The following is a 21911-nucleotide window of genomic DNA, read 5'->3' as shown; positions in this document are numbered from 1 at the left end:
CCAGACCCTCAACTATGCCTTCCAATATATTAAGAATTGCAAGAGTTGTAGAGCGATTTTGTCGAAACCCATACTGTGCATTATTCAAAAATTGGTTTTTTTCAAAATATTTCACTAGTCTATTTTTCAGAATTATTTCGATGATTTTAGCAAATATGGAAATAATGGATATTGGTCTATAATTGTCAATTTCTGTAATATCTCCCTTTTTATGAATAGGAATAACTCTGGTAAATTTGAAACTATCTGGAAAAATGCCTTCACTGAAGATCAAATTGATCATTGATGTTAATGGCGCAAGAATTAGATCTGATGTTTGTCTTATGATATGGCAATTTAAATCATGTGTATCTACTGATTTCGAATTTTTTTAATGCATTAATTGCATCAAGAACCTCATAGCTTGTGACTCCCGTTAGGAAAAAAGAATTGCATGGCACAGGAAAATGTTTGTATTGGATCAATTCGTCTGGTATATTGGGTAACTGGTTTATTATATTTTCAGCAACACTTGTGAAGTGAGCGTTGAAAGAGGTTTCACATATTGGAGTTTCAGGGTTACTTTTAGTTTTCCTATTTAACTCATAGTTTATAATTTGCCAACTAGCTTTTGATTTGTTTTCTGATGTACTGATATAATGTCCATATGAATTTCTTTTTGCTTCTTTCAATTCCTTCCTGTAGCTTTTCTTAAGTGAATTGTATGCCACCTTATCAGTAGGATTTTTCTTTGTATCATAGATACATTTTACTATTGAAAGTGTGTCCCTCTTCTCCTTCAAAGAATTATTGTACCATATAACTGGCGGTTTTTCTCCAATTTTATACTTTTTATATGGAAAGTGTACTCCCACATAATCAGCATAAGTATCAACCAGAAAATTTGCTAGAAAGTTGATACCTAAATTTGTATTTTCAAAAATACCCCAATCAATACTCTTGAAGGATTCTCTGAATTTTTCCATTGAGGAGTAAGATAAAGATCTTTTCATAATTATGTCGGGTTTACATTCAGTGATTTTGTTTAAGATTATATATTGTCCAATATGGTCAGACAGACATGGATCCAATACACCTGAAGTCATGTTCTGTTCCTCTATATTTGTCAATTTATTATCAATGCAGCTGGATGAATATGCTGTTATCCTGGTGAATTCAGATATGATTATAGTGAGGCCAAACGAATTTAGTAAGCATTTCAATTCAGATAAGACATTCGAATTCGACTTGAAATTAATGTTAAAATCACCCAGTATTATGATTTTATTTTTACCTCTTACGTATTTATTTAATAAATTTTCCAGGTTTACCAAGAAAATTTCAACATTTCCCAAGCAGGATCTGAAAAGTGTTATTATTAAGACTTGGTTTGATAATTCTAAGCCACAAAATTCAGAGTTTATCTCATCATTCAAATCCTTTAGTTGTAATGGTTTAGACTTTATATTATTTTTTGTAAATATAGCTACTCCTCCGTGTCTATTATGTATTCTACAGAATTCTGCTGCCAGAGAGAATCCTGAAATGTTGATACTTTCAAGATTTGTTTTTTCTTGCCAATGTTCTGATAGATATATTATATCAAAATTGAATTTGTTCAGAAAAAGATCAATTTCTTCAGTTTTATTTGATAGGCATTGTATATTTATATGAAATACACTCACCACATCGACCCCCTTCAATTCCTTAGATAAAATAAAATTTGTGAATTCTACATGAGACAATGAAACTGATGCGGTTTCCTCCTTTGTAGTGTTCGACAATTTTTTGGAATTCCCCAAATTTATCAATATTGGTGATTTGTCATTAGAATTCAATTGGAGTCTTTCCTTGCTCTTTCTAAAAAAGAGACTGGTCCCACTGTAGGTCCATCTGTTCTGAAGTCATATCTGCGATATCCCACACCTCGAGGCCAGAAGGATGGTTTGTAAAAATCTTCCTTAAATTTAAAATCCGCCGCTACCATGAAACTCTTGAATCCGTTTTGTTCTTTTAGGAGAGTTACTGTAAAATCCTGTGCGTTTTGATTAGTCTTTTCCTGTAAGTATTCTTGAATGTCTTTTTCTTCAACATCTTGATTAACCCTGTATATAAACATCCATACTCTTGGATGCCGTCCTCTGAATTTTCCATTTCCATCATCTGCTTGTCCAATGTTTTTCCGATGATATTTTTTAGGTCTCCTTTCCACTGTTTTCCACTCACTATGTTCTATCTCATTCTTGTTTGGCTCTTCTTGATCAGTCAAATTGATGATATCATTCATCAATTTGAGCTGTTCCTTCTCAATGTTGGACATCTCATTTTGCTTTCCATCAGAGCTGGAGTTCCCATTAGTTTCGGCAGATGTTAACTCATGTTTACTTAAATTTTGATGTGACCAGTTTTTCTGAACCTCTCGTATATCAAATTTCGGTACGGTATGACCACTCTGTTTCAGAATGCTATTCACGTTTTTTTCAACAGAAGGAATGCCCGTTCTTATCTCCGATGTAGCGTTTTGTTTTTGCAGGTTTAGTATTTTTTCTTGGATTAGTTCCTTACTTTCTTTCAATAATGTGTTATTTTCAGACAAAAGTTTATTATTCTCTTCCAATTGCTTGATGATTTTCCTTTGCATGACCACTTCTATCTTCAGTTTTTCATAATCCATTTTCTCATTTGTTGTGAGTGCATCCGCAACATTTGTGCCAGTCGCATCCTTATCCCAAGGACTATTAACGAGTGTACCTAGAGATTGACCTTTGGATTGTCTGTATAGATTTTCTTCAATTTCCTGCTTACAGCAGTTTTTTCTCTCCAGGCAGCTTTTATGATATGCTTTCCTGCAGTTTTGGCATGACATTGGATTTTTTATTACACTTTATTTGCAATATTCCCATTCTAGATTTAACACCACATCTTTACTTTTCGCCATCTTAGTTATGAATAGGTGAATATAGGTCCTGAACCAGAATTAAATGATTGGAACGAGAAAATAACTTTTTAAAAAGAATTTATTTTACAAACTAGAGACGACTGTCTCTTACGAGAGCTACAAACAGAATGATAATTAATATAATGTTAACTGGATGCTAACTGCATGTCGAGATAAGGGATTCCTGGAATATCTCTTACTCAGCTGAATCTCCGTGTGAATGGCCGTGTCGTGGGAACTATGACCACGTAACTCCTCCCTCCTTAGGCCGAAAAAATAATGGAATTATTTTGGCGGCTTGGAACCATATCTTCGTCATTGGTATTTTCTTCTTTTTGGGGTGTTTTGAAGCAACAACATCCCAGTATACGGGTTTTAATCCAATTTTTCTTAAAAGCTGCCAATATCAGGACAATTATTGTGATAGTAACTCCTGCAAAAACGCCAAAAATGGTAGTGTTATTTTCGGAGTTGTTAAATTTGTGGATTGGTTTCAATCGGTCCACTATATTGTTGATTTCGTAGAGTTCTTCAAAATTGATTCTCGAGAAATTTTGTGTTTCATATATTGTTGACTTCTCGATATTTTTCATTTCAATTTTAGGTAAGATCAGTGGCTTGCCTGTTCCTATTTTCACGTTGTTGGTGAAAATCTTGTTTCTCACTTCAATTTGGCAATTTTTCGGGATCTTGACTAGGGTGGGCGCTTTTATTTCCAAATATTGATCGGTTTTACACTTGGAAAATATTCTTTCGCTCTGTATGGGAATTACCAGGATTTCTTCTTGAGTGATTTGTTCGATAATCGACTCTGCCACATTGATTGGAAGAGGCTGACAATTATCGGCAACTTTGCCTTCGATCAGGTGGGATGTGCATTGGTCTTCGGAAAAGTAATCTTCTGGACAATAATACGTTTTCTCTAATACTGGGCATGGACTGTCTTCGAACTGGATATTGTGGTTTGCTCGTGCCAAATATGGGTATTTTGGGATAAAAATACTGTGATTTTGGATGATAGGATAAAGGTGGAAAAATGTAAGAACTTCGTTTCCGACAATAGGAACGTGTATTGCGAAAATTATTCTGTCATTCGAAAAAGTTACTTGTGCACCGAAAAATTGATAATATGTCAACATACTTTCAAATTTCGGGATTTTTGAATCAGAATAGATGTTGCTTAAATAATTTATTATTTCTTTCAGTTCAGAACTAGGTATTATTGAATTGTGTAAAGTATTTAACTTTGCAAATGTGATAGCATCTTCTAGATTATCGATAAAAGTAATCATATTTTGACAGTCAAGGGTTATTTGTGAGACAATTCCTTGAAAACTAATGTAATTCGTCAGGTCGCCAATGGTTTTTTGAACTGCAACTTGAAATGTTTTTAGACTGTTTTCTAATTTTTCTTGATTTGAATTCAAAATTTGGATAGTTTTATTATAGTGATTGATTAATTTTTTGGAGAGAGAGATTTGCATGTTTACCTCATTAATCATATTTTCTTGGTTACGTTCTAATATAGCGATACTTTCGTCGTATCGTTTACCATCATCAGCATCAAGAGTACCGAATAACCAATTTTCGATTTTTCCAATAACATTTATCATACCTCTTTTAATACGGATATGGGGTTGGAGGTTTTCTAATTTCTTTTTTGTCATTTCAATAAGATACTCGGTTCTGACTAGCAGGCTGTATGCTAATCCATGATAGGAAATTGGGTTATTAATTGTTCCCTTATCAAAATTATTTTTGATTATTTGGAAGTAGTCGTCTAGTTTGTTTAATTGTTTAGGTTGGATATTAATAGGTTGGCTTGGCCAATTAGGTCTAGTTGAGAATCGTGGATTGAAAAAATGTTCATTTTTTGAAAAATAATTTGGGTTAGAAAAATTTTCGTTTTGAAAATTTTGTCTTTGAGGTTGTATAAATCTAGGGCCATTTTGGTTGACGTTTGGTATGATGGATTGTCTACCGAAAGTATTGAACTTTGGTTTATAATCGTTTAACGAACCATACATTTTTTCAAAATTTTCGAACTCGTTTACGTATGCTATGGCATCTTCCAGTGAGGCTGGCTTTTTGAGATGCATATTATTTCTCAAAATACCAGGACAACCAGCAATGAAAGTACTGAGGGCTACTTTATCGTAGTGAGTTGTTTGGTAAAGTTTTTCTTCTGGAGTTAAGTCTGGGTTGTTACTGACTCTTTGAACTACATTACTTTTGATTAATTGAATTCTACTACCGAAATTCATTAAGTCTTCTCCTCTATGGGGTCGACTTCTAGTTAATTCCTGAACTAAACAGTCCAAATCTCTCCTATCCGAAAAACATTGTTTTAGAGCAGATTTTAAGGCGTCCCAAGTATTAAGTTCGGTTCTGTTACCAACCATATACTCGGCTTTACCTGTCAATTTTTCTTGAATACATTCAAGAACGTGTTCATTAAGTGAAGCATCATTAAACACATTGTACGCGTTAACTATAGCATCGCATCTACTGATAGATTTGTTCAATGTATTGCTATCACCATCAAAAGTTTTTAAATTGTTTATTCTAGATTTGAAAAGGTTCCAATTTATTTGAATTGGTTGGGGCGGAACTGGTGGAACCATTGTGGTTTGAAAAGTATTATCAAAATTTTCAGTATTATTTGCTGAACTTTCTTGAAATGATAAAATATTCAATCGTGATAAAATATCTTCAATTTCACTCATAAATAAATAATTGTTTTTCTCAATAAATAGTTTCTTAAAATTACTCGTCTCGAATAGACAACAATTTGTTCGCAATGAACGATACTATATATCTTCGCCGAAGTCCTTATACAGAGGGTTCGTGAAGGCAAGAAGGAAATATTTGGCACTTACTTGTAAGTTCCAGTTCCTTCTCCGTTGATTCCTTGCAGCTTCCCTGGGGCTCTGTCGTCTCCTTGTCCGCTCGTTCTGGGTGGTCCTCGAAGGATTCTTGTTGAATTTGTGCTGAAGGGGTTGAAACTCCACGACGCAAAAAGTTCGTTTTCACGCTGCACAAATCCTACCGACTGCGCCAATTAAATGATTGGAACGAGAAAATAACTTTTTAAAAAGAATTTATTTTACAAACTAGAGACGACTGTCTCTTACGAGAGCTACAAACAGAATGATAATTAATATAATGTTAACTGGATGCTAACTGCATGTCGAGATAAGGGATTCCTGGAATATCTCTTACTCAGCTGAATCTCCGTGTGAATGGCCGTGTCGTGGGAACTATGACCACGTAACTCCAGCTCTGGAAGTGCCAAAATCATTTATACGAAACCAGATTAGGACATGGACCGATAAGAAGGACACAGAGGGTACTGGACAAAAGTACCTGGCAACAAACACAGTAGAACCTTCATTAGGGAACAGCCCGAGAAAAGAACCGAAGAACTACTTCAATATAGTAGGGATCGGCTCAGAATAATTACAGGGTTACTAACCGGTCATTGTCCGCTTAGAGGACACCTGAATAAAATGGGGCTGTACAACGGAGACCACAGCTGCAGATTATGCAACGAAGGGATAGAAACAGCTCTACACATCTTATGCGAATTTGAGGCACTGAATCACAGGAGGCAGGCTTACGAAATTACGTCCAGAAGAATATGACGAACATCCAACACGGAGCCTGTACAAATTAGTACAGGGAACGGACTGATGAAATGGGTGTCATGAGAACATGGGAGAATAAACGCAATAAGCCCAAGAGGCTGCACTGTTTTCTGGAGACTTGGACTAAATGGACAAGTCATACAGCTCTCAAGGTACCAAAAAAAATACTTCATTGTGTGATTTTCACTAGATAGTTAATAAAATCGCAAACAACCACAGCACGTATTTCGTTATGCAATAGCTTTCTCAAGTATTTTGTATACCGTCTGATACAAATCTCACAACAAACTGTTACTTGAATCCAACTGAGTTTTCTGTCGACCTTCGAATAAGAAATTATTTACATTCTGTACAACACAAATTTGTTTTTTTCTTCATCCCATTAGGAAAATTTTATAAGACTGCGGAAATAACATGGAGTTTGCCAAGGATTTCCGCAATTAACCGACTCATTTGTTTGATTATGCCTGCTATTGGATGGCGTATATTTTCTTCTTGAAATCCTTGGCAGCATCAATTTGATTTGTTCAAGAACTCAGCGTTTCTTCGATTATCATTTAATAGTTGTAGATACTATCATTACAAATTCTCATAATCTTGAAATGACCAAACATTTTTGGTATGTTTGAAAATGTCACAATAATAACAATTATACAGGGTGGTTAGATACCATAGTTATATTTTTTCTTTTGGAACACCCTATATTTTTTATATTTTTAGATACTATAGACAAAATGAAGGTGAGTTATTATTATATTCCTCATACTTAAAACTGACCGTTTCTGAGAAATTTTGAGAAATTTAAAAATATAGACCATAATTTAAAAATTATTTTCATCCTGTAACGTGTAACGAGCTGCTCGTGATTGAATGTACTGCTCAGCTCAAAGGTTAAAGTTAAGTACCACATGAAATTTTCAATACAGTATTATTCAGAGTGGCGAAAAAATAGTCTCAAAATTTGGACACACATTTAATTAAATAACTTCTTAAAGTTGAATGGAACACCCCGTATTCAGTGCCGTAATTTGACGCAGAAGTAGATTCTCTTCAAAACTATATACGGGTTTCCTATACTTCTGCTTTTTACATAAAATGCGTTTTTATATTTCACTCATGAGTAAATTTTTTATCTTTAAAATGAAACACGGTGTATTGTAATGAAAAGCAAAAAAGCATTTTTGAAGTAATTTTATCGAAAAATTGAAGAATCTTAAATAGATTAGTATTTTAATAAATACTCAAAATGGTGTCCATTATTTTCGATGCATAGGTGAACTCTTTCTTGAAATGAGCACTGAACTTTGCGATATGGAACGAAACGCTCTTCTCATTCGTACTTTCATATCCTGAGGTGTCGTTGGCGGTGAATCGTGAACACGTGAACAATACTTTTGATATATCCCCATAAAAAAAGTCTGGACTTGTAAGGTACGGAGACCTAGCTGGCCAGTTCTGTGGACATCCTCGTCCTATCCATCTATTTGGATATTGTCGGTCTAACTCTAACTCCTGCAGAGTATGCAGGAGCACCATCTAGCTGCATCAACATCCGTTGAAGAATATTAGGAGGTATACTTTCCAACAGCGTAGGCAAATTATAAATCTAAGAAACATGACGCCGTTTAAATGACCATCAAAAAAGTAAGGACCCACTACTTGCGTTCCAATTATTCCACCCCATACATTAACAGACCATCTGTGCTGGTGATCAATGGTTCTGAAAATATTAGGGGTTTCGTCAATGTAGTAGTAAAAGTTATGTCTGTTAACTAATTCGTTGTTATGAAAAGTTGACTCATCGAAAAAAGCACATAATCAAAAAAAATTTCTTCATCACCAAACTTTTCTAAAATCCATAAACAAAAATTCAGTTGTCGATCATAATCTTCTTCAGAAATATGTTGATGTAGTGCGATACGGGTGGAATTTGTAATTTTTAATTATTCTTTGGATACTCTGTCTGCTTATTCCATTTGTTCCACATATTTTTCGTTGATTTGTATGAGGATGTTCAATTTGAGATAACATCACTAAATATTCATTTTCCTCATTTCCAGTAACCGGTTTTTGCCGTTCTTACATATTATAAGATACACTGCCTGTTCTTCGGAAAAGCTCCAACAACTTTTCCAATGAACGCTTGTTAGGATGACTCCTGTTAGGATACCTTTGGGCATATACTCTTGACGCTAATACATAGTTTTCTTCACACTCGCCGATTATCAAAATCGTATCAATTCGTTCTTCCTGACGATAAGTTCCATTTTACAATATTTCAAAATGACAATAATTTCAAACTAGTCAAAACAATGATAATAGTTTGATTAACAATTTGTGTCACTGTTTTGTTTCATAATGATAATTAACGTCATCTAGACCAGAGCCTACTATTATCGAAAAAATAGTAGAATAGGTTTCATAGGAAATCGTAAATGTATGTTTTTATTGACCCCATATTGTAATTTTGGTTATTATTTCACTATGAAATCTAATATATTTGCTAAGAAACAAGCGAATTTAATATATTTTGCCTCAATAATTGAGACAGATGCATCTTCCTATTTTGAATAATGATTTTCAATATTTCAGAAATGGCAATAAATTTGAGTTTTTACAGTTGCCTGCATTTTACTTTAGATAGACCTCATTTTGAAAAATTTAAAAGCGTAATTTCAGCGAATCTACGTATTCTTTAATAAAAAGGTTTTGAAAGTGATTTTTTAACTTTTCATTATAATACAGCATGTTTCATTTTAAAGATGAAAAAATTACTCATAAGTAAAATATAAAAACGCCTTTTGTGTAAAAAGCAGAAGAGACAGATATATGATCTGTATTTTTAAATTTCTCAAAATTTCTCAGAAACGGTCAGTTTTAAGTATAGAAAATAAAATAGTAACTCACCTTTATTTTGTCTATAGTATCTAAAAATTTAAAAACATATAGGGTGTTCCTTAAGAAAAAATATAACTTTTGTATGTAACTTTTTTGTGACTTACCATATATATTTCAAAATGATTTTGGAATATGCTCCTCATAGACCTACAAATAACTGTGCCGAAAGTTTTCCTCTAACTCTTTTCATTTCTCGTAGAAATACCGAGGAGAATGTAGTGGATCACCCTGTATATTTCCACCTATATTTGCTAACGAAAAGTTTATTCTCAGCCAGGTTCAGAAACAAATGTATAAACGTTTCTAGCTAACATTACTAGATGTTGAAGGGCAGTTGACACTTTTTTTGTATAGGAAATAAGAGTTTCCAGGAACGTTGCACAATGACAAATATTGCTAACAGACCAAAATAACAAACCACTTTCACTACTACTTTCACCTACTTTATATTTCAAATGCCCTTTGAAATCTGTCGAAAAAATTAAGCGATGAGGATATTAATTTTCAGAACTATTTTGTCAGGGTCAAGTAAACTTTATGAGGACACTACTATTTTAATATCACCAATCAATGATCATTGATCATAATACCTCACTAGTAGCTAATTATTCAATACGAAGGATTGAACATAGACACCACATTAGATCCCCTAGTGCAGAATCAGCCAAAGGATTTGTAGTTTCTGGTTGATTCAATAAGGGAACTGAACCAAGTATACCATATTTTATACCTAATACCGTTAATTTGTCCTCATATTGTAATAAATTGGACCAATATCAACATTATGAAAAAAAAGATGAAGAAGTTGAATTTTGGTTACATTACTTTGCTCTCTTGGACGACGCATGCTGAGTATATCGAATCATTGGTTTTCGATTCGTAATGAGTCTATAATAATGAAGAAACAATTTTGGAAAAAATTTTCATTACACAACTTTTCGGGAGAGATTTTGTGATTCAACAACCATTTTTTTTTCAAGGGTTTGATGTTTCCACATGCACTTGGAAATTTTGTGCATCTCTTCGGAGCATATAATTTCCAAGTGCAGGTTTTTTTGAAGAAATAACGACTGATCCAATATAATTCATTTGCTAAGTAAGTCTTGATGTGTTTTTCTCTCAGTAACATACCTATAGTACTCATTGGAAAAAGAATATTGACATCATGGAATGATATTGATAAAAATTGCCAAATTAATTGAACCAAATTTCTTGAATTACCTGAATTTATTCAGCAACTCAAGTTACTTTTCATTCGGAGGAAATTACTACATACAAATTTTAGGAAAATTGATGAATGTAGTTTATCTACTGAGTTTAATGTAAGTTTGAGAATGACCTCATATAACGAAACTGCAGTTATGTGAGTTAAAAATAAAAGTGGTGAAAAACACGAAATTTCCATGTTTAAATTTTAGGTACGCCAACAATTTCACCAATAGGTACTGGCATAGTACGTCTATTTGAAAAAGTACTGCCCCAACTTAGTTTCCAAGTACCAAAAATTAGTTGATGATTTGTTACTCGTATATGTTGTTCCAAATCAAATCGCAACAATTTCTTGATAAAGTTATTCATTATAACCTTAAGTTGTAATTTACATACCAAAATAATTCACAGAAATGACAGTTCCTTGATCACATATTGGTATATCAAATCTTCCAATTTCGGAAAATGTATTTTTCATTATTAATTTCATCAAAAATCTATGAACCTAATTTTTTGTTTGAAAAATATATCAACAGAAAATTTGTTTCCTGAAAAATTATTCAGGAAAATTAATTTTACCACAAATAGAAGACAAAGAAGAAAAATGATATTGGTAATAGTTAATACAGTAAACAAGTGAAAAAAGTGTTGGAAAATAATCATCCAGCATAACTAAAGTTTTTTACGAAGAAAAGAATATTGGAATTTCAAAAATGTATATTACTGTTACACACTCACTGTATTTTACTGGACACCTCACAACACAAAACATACTTTTTAATAATTGTGATATGAGTATTGGAACAATTTCGAGAACATAAATGTTTGTGCTGCACTAAAACGACTTAAAATCAAAAAGGACATACGGAAGTTTTGGATTCAGAAAGAAATATGTCCAAAATACTCTTTCCTGAAATGATGTTAATCAACATAATTCTTAAGAGTATGAACAAGAAAACAGATATCGAAAATCTCAGTAATAGTTGAAGTTTTTTGCTTGAGATTGATAAACTTCATAAATTGTACTGAAATAAGATATTCGCTGTATGAATATTTCATTAAATAATTCATGACATAGAAATCTCTTTCACTTTCAATGTCAGTCTGGCCATTACAGTTAGAGCTCTGGACATGACATTACAATACAATACTTTATTTTTCCTGAGACTTTTTTACAAGTATGGAAATCGTCATATATACAGTAAAGATTGGATTTGAAAAATATCAAGTGATGAAATATGGAACAAACATAAAAAAATTAAATCAATAGTAGATGTAGGAGATAATTCTATAAAACAATTAAAAAAAATACATAGTATAAACAGTAGAATATTAACAAACAAACAATCAAGCAGCCAGATCAGTTTGAAAATATTCATCAAGTGAATAAAAGGCATTTTTGTAGAGAATATTTTCAACGCTATTTTTGAAATTAATGGGATTTGAAATTTTCTTAATGAATGTTGGAAGCTTATTGAATATTTTTATAGACATAACATGAGGTCCGTTTGATACAGATGTTAATTTGTGTACAGGAACTATCAGATTATAATTTTGCCTGAGAGTATAACCAGCAGCTATGCGGATAGTATCCCTTTGCTGAAACTCATGGTAATGACTCTTAATGTAAGTGACACAATTCAAAATATACATGGATATCACAGTTGAAATGTGTAACTCAGTAAATAACTGCTTACAAGAATCACCATATTTTTTAAAACATGGTTCTTAGTATCTTTTTTTTAGCAATCAACAGATCATTCAATTTGCTGCTGTTACTGCTGCTGCTGTTAATAAAATATTTATAGGGACAGAATTTCTGAGTTAGTTGGGAGTATTATCCACTTTTTGAGAAGTTTATACGCGTATCAATAGAGTAAGTTTGTTTATCGAAAGTTTATTCGACTGAGAATCTAGTTACCTCCTTACTCCTTTATACTTCTATATAATTATGATTTTCAAACTTATCTACCTCGATTATTCGTTACGTTCCGGATAATTTTTGTGTACACAGTATCAAATACCCTCTTCAGGTCCAATAAAGAAACTCCACATGTAATTATGATGTTATTTGATTTTAGGTACTGCATCCTTTTGAAAATAAATCATTAATTGTTGCTGTTAAGTCATCTGCATTTAACATCAATAGCAAATCGTTCAAAAATAAGCAGTCTTACCTGAATACTCTCCGCAAATTATATTCACACAACCAGTTTCACTCAAACATAAAAGATTCACCTCTTATATTTGTTGAATAGTCAACAGTTCGACGAATATCAGGTGTAAAGTACCATTGAGAGCGAACGCAATAAGACACTGAGGACCTTCACCTCCGCTGATGCCAAGTCAAAGACACGTAAGCGATATTCAGTGCCATGGTCCGCATAGGTAGGTTAACGCAATTACCGCAGTCTACAGGGTTAGTCAAGAAGAGTTTCTATTGTTTGGGAAAGAAAGTTTTTGGCTTTCTACTACTCCATCTTGATACAAATAAATGTGGGAATCAAATAAGCGAATAAATGTCATTACGATGTCATCGATGACAGGAGTAGATGAAACTCATGAATTTTGTTTTTTTTATAATGCCATCCAGTTTGGTACTGAAGAGCCCTAAGGCAAGTGTCTTGCGGCTAAACATCGGATATCTATCAGTGAGGTCCACCATGTAAGTGAAATTTCACTTCTTTCATTTATTATATTGTGTAGGAATCCTGTGAATGATATCTGACTCGATTCCATCACGAATGCTTGTAATACAAACGGAATAGGGAAAAGTGTTTTTCGTATAATTCAGTTTTAATATAAAATTTGTTTCGAAAGTATTCTTCTTTCGTGCAATTCAATGTTTATATGAAAAGTGCTGTTTCGAGAGAGCTTTTCCATTCAATTTGTCCGAAAGTAACTTCTTTGCATGATCTACACATCTTAGTGTATAGTTAATTTTTGAAATTGATTTCTTCTCTCCTTTCTTTGGAAGTTTCCCCCCTTTTTTTTGTATCAATATAGAGTGGTAGAAAGCCAAAAACTTTTTTACCAAAAAATTAATCATTTCTAAAAATATAACCCTTTCAATTTGAACTAGTTTCTGTTGTCGTGTAATGTATTTGATAATAACGTCTTTTGGTTCTAATGAATTTTAAGAAAGTGAAACTTGATTTTAACGATGAAAATATATTAACTTTCCGTACGTTTTGTATCGATGAACTATTGAATTCTGGAAATATACAGTGCATTTCTTTAATAATAATAATAACAAATCGGCTTCATTGATAATACAAAAAAAAAACAATACAAAGATATATTTGAAAATGAAAATAGTTTACAGGAGATTCTGGTACTCCTTGGCGAAGTCTAGCTCAAAGCTACTCTAACTCAACCAACAAGCACCAATCCATAATGCACGCAAACATACAAAAATAAAAGCAATTAACAGTGATGGTACCACGAAATGAGAACCGTAAATAAAATAATAATTTGTGATTACCTTCTAAAGATAGTTGATAAATAATTTAATTGAATTGATCTGTTGTCTAAAAAGTAAAAAAAGACATTACTGACTATCATAGATATAATTTTTATATTTGTATTTGAATTTCCTGATATTGAATCTCTTCAATTGCTCAGGCAATGAATTATAGAGTTTTACAGCACCAAAAAGAAATGATCTCTGAAACTCTGCAGTGCGATGTTGTGGCATAGTTAATTTGTTTTTATGTCTGATGTTTCTTGAGTGAATATTTTCACGCAGAATTAGTTTTTGTATTAAAAGAGGAGAATGGGGAAGGGTGATCAATTTATGGACAAAACAACCCAAATGATGAATCATACGGTTTTTCATATTGAGCCACCGGGAGTTTTTAAAGGCTTCAGAAATTGAATCATACTTACGAAGTCCATAAATTAGGCGGCAACAAGAATTTTGTACTTTTTATTTTTTTTTTATCTGAATCATATAAGTATAGCCCATATATGAAGTCACAGTTGTTGAAATGGCTTAGCACCAAACTATCACAGAGCATTCTTTTTAGAGGTTGGCTCAAAATAAAACGATTACAGTATAACAGTTTCAATGACATATGACCTTTTTTCATTAAATTTTTAACATGACTAGTAAATCTAAGATCAGTGTCAAGCATGACCCCTAAGTTTTTAGCTGTATTGACAGGAGTCAAGATAGTATAACCTAGTTCTAAACGGAAATTGTTTTCTGCAAATTTACGATTCTTCTGCGATCCAAAGTGCATCATCATTGTTTTATTAGGATTAATTTTCAAATCATGTTCACTTGATAGCCCATTGATCAAATCAAGATCAGTGTTGAAGAGATTTTGTGCCTCAGCACACTCATCGATTTTAAAGTGCATGTATAATTGTATGTCATCAGCATACGCCTGTATTTTACATTTCTTGATGGACGAGATTATGTCAGTAGTATAAATGATGAACAATAAAGATAGAATATCAAGAGGTAAGGAGTGATGATCATCAACAACAACTTTTTGAGATCGACCAAGTAAATAAGACCAGATGAGAAATAAGGCAGCACTATCAAAACCATAATATTTGAGTTTCATGCAAATCAGCTCATGATTGATGGTATCGAATGCTTTCGAAAAATCTAGTAGTACCAGAGTGCTAATCATTCCCTTATCAAATCCCTCAACAATGTCTTGTGTAACAGTAGCAAGAGCTGTAGCCGTGCTAAAACCCTGCTTAAAACCACATTGCGATGGTGATAATAGATTATTGTTATTGAAATATTCATTAATTTGTAAATAAATAACTCTTTCAAAGATTTTACTCATGGTTGGAAGTATACTGATAATTCTGAGATCAGAATAACTAGCTGGATCATTATTTTTGGGAATGGGTTTCCCAATGGCCATTTTCCACAAGTCTGGAAAATATGAACGTTCAAAACAACAATTGATGATATGCGTAATATATTTATCTATAAACGGGCTACAAAGTTTCAACATTCTGATTGAAATATTATCAACCCCTGAAGCTTGACTTTTAATATCATTCAGGATTTCATGAATAGCTTCTTTAGTAGCGAATCGAAATGAGAAGTTATCTTGCCTGATTAAATAATTATTGCTCTATAAAATTCAATATTTTCATCACAATTATTAGAAACATTCTGTACGAATTGGGCAAAATAGTTGTTTATTTCATCGGGATTCGAGAGGTGATTGGGTAATGAATATTGTTTTTTTGAACGAACATTGAGGTTAGAAAGAGCATTCCAGGTTTTGCGTGGTATTTTTTCAGAACAGACAGACTTGAGATATGTCCTTTTTTCAGTTCTAACTATTGACAAGGTATAATTTCTCAATTCTTTATACCTCATACGATCATTAACAGATTTAGTTTTTTTGAATTTTTGAAAGGCTTTATCACGTTCTTTCATAAGAAGTCTGAGATTTTGAGTGAGCCAAGGAGCGGGTGGTTTGGTAATTCTAACTTTTTTAAGAGGGGCATGTCTGTCAAAAGTAGTGATTAAAAATAAATTGAAACTGTACAATTTATTATCAATATCATTTTCACTTATAATTTCGAACCACGGCATTTGGTATAAATCTGATAAAAAAGTATGCAAAGTGAAATTGTCGAAACAGCGGTATGTTACAAGTTTGGGTTCTATTTTGAATTTCTTTGTTAAATATTCAACGTAAACTAGCCTGTGATCTGAAATGCCTTGGGATGATAAAGTACCAGATCTCACAACATGATTATTATCACTAACGAAAATTGGGTCAATGAGCATGCTAGAAACGTTGGTGATTCTAGTAGGCTCATTAAGAATTTGTTCCAAATTATAACATTCAAAGCAGTTGAGTAGGGGATTGGGTAGTTTGAAAAGGTCAACGTTGAAGTCTCCCATACATATCACATCATCAGAAACAGGACAAACAGCGGATATCATATTATCAAGGTCACCAATCATGCTCAAAAAATTTGTATTTGGAGGCCTATAAAATACGCCTAAGGCCAGACTTCTACATCCAAGTTTCACTTCAATAAAGATGAATTCAAGAGATTCTTCAACCACAAAATCAAAAGTTATTTTGTTGTACTTCAAATCATTTCTAAGATAAATTCCGACATCCCCACCTCTCCCTTTTCTATCCTCATGTATGAACTTGTAACCATAAATTTGAATCATGTTAGAATCAAACTGATCGGTCAGCCACGTTTCAGAGACCATTACAATGCTAAATTTGTTCTCATGTATAAGTACAACGAGGTCATTAAAGCCTGTAAAAATTGACCTGAGATTCAGATGAGCAATTTTCATAACGGAAACGTTAAATTTCAAATACAGGAAAAGCAGACTGTTTACTCATTAATTATATCCACGATATAAAATAGAAAATATAGAAATACGGCAAATATTTTTTTAATATAACTGTTTGAGAGGAAAAACGGATGAAATAGATCAGTAATGTACAAAGATTCTTGAAATGTAAGAGATATTATAATTTATTATTAGTAACAGATCAAACAAAGAATCAATTATCTATCAAAAGTAAGTAACAGAAAGAGGAAGAATACCAAAAACACTTTTCAGTTATTTTTCCTTAACCTACAAAAAAACCAATGCCAAGGCGCTCCGAAAAATAAAGTAGATAAGAATAAATCAATGCCATAGAATGTCAGCAGACTAAAAAAAAAGTATGAAAAATTTGAATTGCAGAGGGCTAACAAAAAATAGAAAAAAAAGATGTTACAAAGTTACCAATAAAAGATTTCATGATTCTATAAGGAGTTTATCAAGATCGGCTTCACATTTCAAAAGTTTTTTCTGACCTTTGAAGTTCACATAAACAAGCCCATTAAAAGTCCAGGATGATTTATTAAAATGAGCACGAACTTTCTTGAACAAATTGAAGTTCTCAACGGTAAGCAGCTCTGTAATCATAATAGATGTTCCTTTAAGATTCTTCTTGTTGTTAAATATTAAATTCCTCGTCCAACGGCGGCAAAACTGAATTACTAGTGGCCTTGGTTTTTTGGCTTGAGCAGTTTTTTTTCCTAGTCTATATATCTGACTGATATCGTGTTTACTGATATCGGTTCCCATTTTAGCAGACAAAAAATTCGAGATAATATCAAATTGATTTGAATCTCCCTCATCAAGGCCATGAAAGACAAGATAATTGAAGTTTCTTTAGATTTCAAATCTATTTACTTTTGAAGTAACTTCTATTACGTCTTTACGTAAAGACTCCAGGTCATTTTTTAAATCCATGAGGGAACTATTCATATTTTTTTCAAAGGAATTTAGCCTTTCAAGAAAAACTTCGATATCAAGACTAGTTGTACTCAGTGTTTGTTTTGTTGGGATATTATTCCTGATCTCTTGAAGTCCTTTCTGGAATTGTTCACTAAGCTTATCAACACGGCAGTTGAGTTCTTTTACAGTAATGGAACCTCCAGGCATTTCGAGAAGTTATAACACAGTTACTAAACGGTTATAAATATGACAGTTCTGTATATATGGATGAGGAACAATTCAACCTAGCACTGACAAACAAATTTGTTAAATGTATCGGAGCGAACACAAAACGTCTACTCAGTACGGCGGACCATCACAGACCCTTTTATTTTTTGAACGGGTCCACTCAAAAATTGAAATTTAGAATAATGAAATTATTGCATGAATATTTTATTTTGAAGTGAAATTGACAGATGAAACTTTCAAGATGGCGACTAGGTGCCATCTGGAGAAAAAAATTAAATGGAAAGGTGGGTCTTATAACACATCATTTTGAAGCTCCTGACGAATACTTCACAACCTGATGACAAACACATTGATATCGATATTTCTAGAAATATTCCTTTTTATATAGCAATTCCAACAACCCGATAAGGTTTGTTAAGTTATTTTTTGTTCATAAAAACGAAAAAAAAATGTCAGTACAACAATGAACATCATTGTCCAGTTAGAATATTCTCATTTATTTTTCGGTTTTACTAGTAGAAAGGTATCACGTCAACATCTGTAAAATGGTCAATTCTCGTCAATTTACAGTGCAACGTGTAATTTTCACGAGACCGAAAGGATTTTCAATGAATGTTTTCCGAATCGTCCTATCTGTAGAAAATATTTGGGGGAACTTGTATCCAAAGTCACAACTACCGGTAGTGTGCATAACAAAAAGCCTCCAGATCATCCGTCCATTCCGGTGCAAATAATTGGTGAGATGGTAGTAAATCCTGAAAAGTCTAGTTATTTTTGAACAGACAATGTTCACAGACAAAACTGCCCTTAGAGGAGTGACACCAACCCTCATGTTTTCCAGAAAACACATACCCCACATTACTTCAGACAAGTAAGAAACTGATTGGATACTACTTTTCCCGGTCATGGAATTGGCCGTCGAATGGCCAGCCAGCTCGCCAGATTTGATACCTTTTGACTTTTTTATGGGGCTATTTGAAGCAGAAGGTACTGAATCTGCTTCAATATTGGATATACGGCAGAGAATAATAAATATTTGTAGAGATATTGACGTTACTGTGTTCGAAAATGTTCAGCGTGAAATATCAGATAGGCTGTTCATATGTCAAGAAGTTCAAGTCAACCATTTCGAGCATCTTCTGAACTGACCTCAAGCCTATTACCTCATATTATGTAGTTAAATGTCAATGTATTCAGGCAATTATTAAAAGTTCCGTCATTTTGTAGTAGTTGAAGATATTGACATTATATTCTAGGGTTGTGAAGCACTTGTCAGGAGCTTCAAAAAGGTGTGTCACAAAACCCCCCTTTCTATTCAACTTCTTTGCCAGATGGCGCCCAATCGCCATCTGGGAGTATCCATACAATAATTTCATTATCCCGAACTTCAATTTTTTGAGTTGACTCGTTCAAAAATTAAAAGAGAGACACATTAAAGAAAAGCACTGTATAATGTTCACGATCCTTGTAACAACTATACGACGATGCGTCACATTAAATAATCAGGAGAAAATTTATGACTATGGTGTTTGTTTACTGTACAACGAAGTTTCACGTAGATCATTTAAGTAAATTCTCATTCAGTGTATTTACTAATTCGTTTAACATTTTCACAGTTCAACCGCAAAATACATTACGTAAAAGCCAAGAAAACTGAATACGAGACTATTATCAAAACTCCAAAGCTTACAGCCTCACATCATCATTCAAAGAAAATATTGAAAACCATGGAAAAACATTCAGTAGAGTGGATCACCTTCAGACTGTTTGAGTCCCAGCAATGTACCAGCAGAGCATTCGTGGTTCAGCCTAGCATCACTGATGATACCTATTTCGAGTCGAAACAGCGCTGTCTGGTGTTGGGGCACGAAAGTTTTGTCTTTGTCGTCTGTTTGTCTATTTATCTTGAACGCGCTAATTTTGAGAATGAATCAATCGAGTTGGGCGCAGTTTTCTCTTATTTGTTATGGTAAGCTTCGCTTGGGATTTAGAGTTTCATTCATTCCAATCGGGTCATAAATGAAAGACAATTCAAAGACTCCCGTGAAACATTTGTTGGAAAATCATATATTGAAATTACTATTCAATCGAATTGGATGAGACTTTCATCATATATTTATAATTAATAAAACGATTTCCTTTTAAATCAACGTTATGCAAATACACGAGATATTTTTGCTGATATAAAATCTGGGAAAACTCAAAGACTGAAGTCGCTGGCAATAGCTCTACAAAGTATATTTAAATGTTTGCTCAGTCATTTATGAGGAGTTTTTTTTATTTCAACTGTAGAAGTTGAAGAAGTTTAAATAAAATATTGAATTAACTCATCTTTATTTGTCGAAATACTTTGCTCGTTTGGATATTATTGAAAAAATTCAAAGAAATTTACACATTCAGAGTTGAATATGAAAAATTGAGTTAGGAGAATGATGATGATATAGCTTGGATTTTCGAAATGAACTCAAAGCTTTCAACTTCCTTTCTTTCCTTCCGAAAGACGTTCAGTTGATATAGTTGATACTTTGGTAAGGTTAGAAAATACGGAGAAATCCAATAAGTGTAGTAACGGGAAGTCGTTGGTAACATCTAGAATAACATGTCACTAATTTCAAAATATTTTTTGAAAAATTTAATTTTAATTGTAACTAATTTGATACTTTTCATAATTTGTAAACAGTTCAGAAAATGGTACTCTGAAGTGGTGTCTGAATAAAAAAAATCAAAGGAAGTAAGGTGTGGAGATTTATTGGACTGATAACTGGTTAGTCAAAAAAATATTGAGTTGTTATTGAGAGATAAAATAGTTGGAAACAAAAAAATTATTGTCCATGAATTCTCAATAGGTCCAAGAATAGCCATGAAATCTCATTTGGGAATATTTCTTTCGAAAATACTACTCATTCAATAATACCTTGTACCTCATTTTTCAGTGGCAATATATGTTTAGTGTCACTAAGTGTTCTGGCGATGTATTGAATTTATTGGAGCCTCTGGAGACACCCCAAATTCTGTTTTATGAGAGAGAGGACGTTGGCAGATCAAGATCTTCAGATGATGTGGTGTTGCATATTTTTCTGGGTTTTCATGCAGCTGAAAAAGCAAATGCGCCACTGGAATCAATGAAGTTGCCCCGGAGCGCCAATTAATTGTTGTTGTTGTTTTATAATTTCATGATTTGTATTTTGTAACTGTTATTATTATATATCATTCGTCAAATGATATCATCTAGACAATTCGTCCACCTATTGTTTCACTCTCAGCTAATAGTATGAATTGATAAATTAGTCGAATCAACGAAGTCCTTTCTTCGTAAGATGTCATAAACAGCTTCAAAATCACAATTTTTTTTCTCATGACGTGGAATTTTTCGTAAAAATTTTGCATGTTAATCAATATAACAACAGTGAAGTCGATACTGACGTATTAACTATGTCGCCAACGTTAAACTGAGAGAAACGGTAGATATCTAGTTATATTCCAATCAATTAATTATTTGATGAACACATGCCTCTATATACATATAAAGGAAAAATTAAAAAAAAAAACAGAAAAAAGTAGGTTCATTGGTTTTCTTTTCAAAAAAACTGGGTAAAAATACAATCAGCTGTAGATAAAGTTTTGATGTAGTTGTTTTTAGCACCTGATGAATATATTTTCGACATAATGATGAAAGATCCTAATATTACAATAAATTATCTCTTCATTCATGCTTCTGCTGAATAACCACTTTCACTTTTCATAATGGAAGTAAACATAATTTTAACACAAA

At 32.9% G+C, this 21911-nt stretch overlaps 1 protein-coding gene across 3 annotated transcripts in view; it reads right to left on the bottom strand.

Moving 5' to 3' along the window:
- The window catches only part of LOC111502620 (retinol dehydrogenase 14), a 119639-nt gene that overhangs the window by 18478 nt on the left and 79250 nt on the right, over positions 1 to 21911 (bottom strand). Inside the window, exon 1 of one of the 3 annotated variants that reach the window (XM_074170871.1) lies at positions 12910 to 13033. The exons of 1 other annotated variant lie outside the window; for it this stretch is intronic. The gene's annotated coding sequence lies outside the window, so the exon portion shown is untranslated. Of the gene's footprint in view, positions 1 to 12848; positions 13034 to 21911 lie in introns of those variants that run through there. One more of the 3 variants, XM_074170870.1, reaches the window with a different exon arrangement.

This window comes from Leptinotarsa decemlineata, unplaced genomic scaffold, assembly GCF_025532065.1.
Source record: "Leptinotarsa decemlineata unplaced genomic scaffold, Ldec_3_MD MMD2_tig00000008_RagTag_RagTag, whole genome shotgun sequence".
Taxonomy (NCBI): domain Eukaryota; kingdom Metazoa; phylum Arthropoda; class Insecta; order Coleoptera; family Chrysomelidae; genus Leptinotarsa; species Leptinotarsa decemlineata.
The sequence above is the reverse complement of the archived record's forward strand: the minus strand, read 5'-3'. Positions and strand labels throughout refer to the sequence as shown.